This window comes from Frankliniella occidentalis, unplaced genomic scaffold, assembly GCF_000697945.3.
Source record: "Frankliniella occidentalis isolate FOCC.00 unplaced genomic scaffold, Focc_3.1 Scaffold10, whole genome shotgun sequence".
In the NCBI taxonomy this organism is placed as follows: Eukaryota; Metazoa; Arthropoda; class Insecta; order Thysanoptera; family Thripidae; genus Frankliniella; species Frankliniella occidentalis.
The window spans coordinates 2,267,191-2,270,935 of NW_026267140.1; the positions used below are offsets into that span (position 1 = coordinate 2,267,191).

At 49.0% G+C, this 3,745-nt stretch overlaps 2 protein-coding genes across 8 annotated transcripts in view; one reads left to right on the forward strand and one right to left on the reverse strand.

Moving 5' to 3' along the window:
* Positions 1-3,745, reverse strand: part of LOC113212691 (larval cuticle protein 1-like) — a 218,453-nt gene that overhangs the window by 54,340 nt on the left and 160,368 nt on the right. The gene's annotated exons all lie outside the window — the stretch shown is intronic.
* LOC113212546 (collagen alpha-1(I) chain-like) overlaps positions 1-3,745 on the forward strand; it is a 117,244-nt gene that overhangs the window by 50,297 nt on the left and 63,202 nt on the right. For 2 of the 7 annotated variants that reach the window (XM_052277354.1, XM_052277353.1), the window contains exon 4: positions 2,891-2,981. The exons of the other annotated variants lie outside the window; for them this stretch is intronic. The gene's annotated coding sequence lies outside the window, so the exon portion shown is untranslated. The remainder of the gene's footprint in view (positions 1-2,890; positions 2,982-3,745) is intronic. 7 annotated transcript variants of the gene reach the window in all.

A 3,745-nucleotide genomic window follows, 5' to 3' on the forward strand; every position in this document is an offset into this window, starting at 1 on the left:
GGGGACAGCCCAGGCGGCATTAAGGGCTTCTCCATTTAAGCCCCGCGCGCAATTATACGGGGCGCCCTTAATAATCGCGCGGCGGAAGTGTTTCTGCTTTTCGTGTCGCTGGTCAAATGGACCGGCATCTCCTTCTTTGAACTTGACTCAGTGAGTTATTCATTACTCTTGCCACAATTTTGCCGCAGACCGCGCCACCGCTCTTCCTCTTTTCGTGACGGGTTTTGGGAACTGTGAAAGCAGATGTATATTGGAAGACATGCTATCCAACTGAGTATCGCCCTTTCACTGCTTAGTATCTTTGCAATGTTTGGTGAATCTAAAGTTCTTTGCAGTAATAACGAAATGAGCAATGTAAATAAGACACAGCGCGAGTCGTTGTTTGCTGGTCGCTGTGGGCTTGACAAAGTAATGAAATGGCAGCGAGTAGTGTATTGCGATGCGATCGACAAAGAAGGCCGTGACGACACGCTAACCAGGCCCTTCTTTTTTTCCCTCCCGCTGCTCTTCGCAGCCGCCGCGTGCAAAGCGGCGCGTCATGGCCAAATATTGCGATGGGACCTCCCCTCCCCTCTGTCCCTCCGATCGCACTCATTTCCGGTGCGAGCCCTGCTTGGGGGGTGAAAGTGAGGGCGTCGCGACGGGGAGACAATCATTGAAGGCAGAGCAAGGAAAAGAGCTGGCGAAAAGAAAGATACAAATCAGAAGGGCAAGGTGAAGTAGTGTGCGTCGCTGCGCGCTTGGTCAGACGCTTGTTAATTATTTCGCAGCGGCGCGCCCGGTCTCCTTTTCACCTCGTCGGTGTCTTGCTGGGCGTACAGGCGAGCATGAACAAGGAGAAGAGGGTTTCCTGCTCCGAAAAAGTTAGAAAAAGCAAAGGAATGGCATGGGGAGAGAAGGCGGCTGGAAGAGCAGACTGAGAGCGGACCTTTCAGAGCGGACGCGTATTGACGGAGCAGCCCACTGATCGGATTTGCGGCGAAAGAGTAGGATGCCGCTACACTGTGTCCGCCAGGACGCTCCGTCATTTTCACGGGCGTTCTCTGTAGCTTCTTTGGCCGCTCTAGCCTTCCTTACCTGCTTTCATCAGCTGAGCAAGCGTAGACTTAGTCGTTGAAAAAAAGGGGGGGAGGGTTACTTTGTCATGAGCCTGCACTGGTAAAACAAGTGTACAATATTTGCGCACCAAACGTGTGCAGGTTGTAATTTTGCACGTTACATGGTGTTTAACTCAAGTTGCACACTTGCGTGGTGTGCAAATTTTCGACGTTTTGTAAACGTTTAAATTCTGCACACTTGGACATACACAGTTCTATGCTGTCAATAGGGAACCATACGGTGTGCAGCTGATATACGTGTCGGAAGTGTCGAAAATTTAAACACCAATTGACGTATAACATAGTTAGACACCACAAAGTGTCGAGAAAATGCACACTTAAACTTAAGCGTCAATTGACGTGCAAAATTTAACATTTGTTTTACCAGTGTGTCCGTCCATCTGTGTCTGCATTCCAGTTTTCCTGAGAAACGGATGTCCATCTATTACATTTTATCAGATAAAACACATTTGAGACCAGTTCACTATTTTAATCCTCTGCGATAAACGGAACAGTGTATAAAGTTGTCAAAATTAGAATTGTGGCAATTAAGCGCTGGTCCTCATACTTCAGCCGCAAGAGGTGCGCTTTCTGCTGACTGCCGAGCCCCGCACCGTGGAGCGTGGTACGCTCACTCGGTACGGACCCTCTGCTGTGCTCTATTTGTTTTTTTGTTTTTTATGATCGGTATCATTCGGAGAAATGAACAAGATATTTTTTATTTATAGAAATCAAAATTGCCATTACAAAGTCTGAATTATCATTAATCGCTTCCAATGCTATTCTGCCGTAATTCATATTATTTTTAAAGAATGATCTGATAATAATATTATTGTACTTGTATTACCATAGACTTTAATCATTATTTATAACATATTTACTCCTCAAGCATTACCTGGGGGTAACGGGGAATTAGCCTTCCCCTCCTTTCCCCTTCTCCGTTGGCTTCTCTACACTGCAATGGGTTGCCTAACTCCAGGGCGCGCTCTCAAAATCCCATTCATGTTAGTTTTGTTCTTTTTGCTACTACTTATGTCTTAACGCACTTCACTTGGCTCCCCCAAGCCTAACGACAACGCACGCGACCTCGTTTCAGGAATTTAAACGAACATATTGGTTGCCCGTTCTGTTCCGACGCCCTAACGGAGAACTACGTCCCATCCTGCCCCCCCTCCCTTTGAGACGTCTCTTTGCCACCCCCTCCACAACATCCCCTCTCTCTGACTGTGTTCCATTCTATCCTCCCTCCGAAGGACGGGGCGTGCAACGCTGCCGCTCCAGTTGAGTCAATCTGATGAGGGCCACACAGTAATAAATCCGAATCGATCCAGGAAGGGAGAACAAACCAGAATGTAGCGGGGCGGGCAGCGCCCGTCTTGCACTCGTCCATTAAATCACGTTTTTCGAGCGGATCGGTGCCGCCGCTGCCTTCCTCGCGCTGGGATGCTGCCGATCCTACGCCAACACCTGCACGTCAGAGCAGCACGCCGTAATTCAACTCTGCTAAAACAGTTATCGTAAATTTGGCTCTGTGAGATACGAGAAAAAATATAACTTTATTTTAGAAGTGTATCTGTTGTGAAAAATAATCAAAATATGATAAAAAAAATGTCGGGCCGATGCTACAACAAAACTATACATGATACTTCTCACAGTCGGAACTATAGTTCTGTCCGTCCAAGCCTAAGCCCACCCATGTTTGCCGCGGGGTCACTTTTCGCGAGTGCTTGTCCCGCTGCCCTCATGAAATAATAATAATGTTTTTATCAACCCTTCTTTTTGTGTGTCCCCAGGTGAGTCCTCATAATTCCCCACCCTTTCCTCTTTCGTGCGACTGCGCGCCGGGCCACGGGTCCGAGGCTGCGGCCACGAGCCCGCGCCGCGGTAAGTACTCATTAAAATGCATGCGACTCCATTTGAGCGGGGGGCGGGTGAGTTTGTTATCCCTGACTACGCGGCGGGCGATCGCCCAGCCGCAGCCGCTGCGCCGGAATCAAAGTGGACTCAATGAGCCGATAAAACGAAATTAAATTCGCTAATTAGCGCCTGCCGCTGCAGAACCCTCCTCAATGTTGGCGTTCACTGTAAACTTTGGTCTACACTAGGCCTTTATTTCGAAGCAAAGTTTTTGACACCTTCCCTTGGAAATTGAACATTTTTGGCCTCTTTTAAGGTGAACTGTTGGCATGCAAAAGAGGACAAGATTTGTCCGTCAGGGAAAGAACGCTGCTAATATTTGGCTTTCTAAAGAGAACACCAAAAAGCCATTCCAGTTGCCATGACTATTTTTCAATGTCTGCCGTAATTCGATTCATGTTTTCCCCCGTGCAAAGTTATCTCTCCGCGTCGGCCTAGGTTTTCTCGGCCGGGTGTCTGTGTAGCCGTGTACGCCTCGCATTAATTATTCACCCACCCGGCCCCAAACCGACTCCATATAAATCCGTTTCTGAGTGGCGTACAGGATTCAGGTTCAGGTTCGGATTTTCACATGATTGCTATTCGAGACGCTCGCCGCGCGGCGCTGGTGCGCTGCTCTCCTCGCACCGCCCGGCCGCCGCTGCTCGGCTCCGTGATGACGCCTTTGACCTCGGACTCGAATCAATCGCGTATTTTCTTGCAGATCGCCGGCCCGGCGTGGCGCGGCGTGG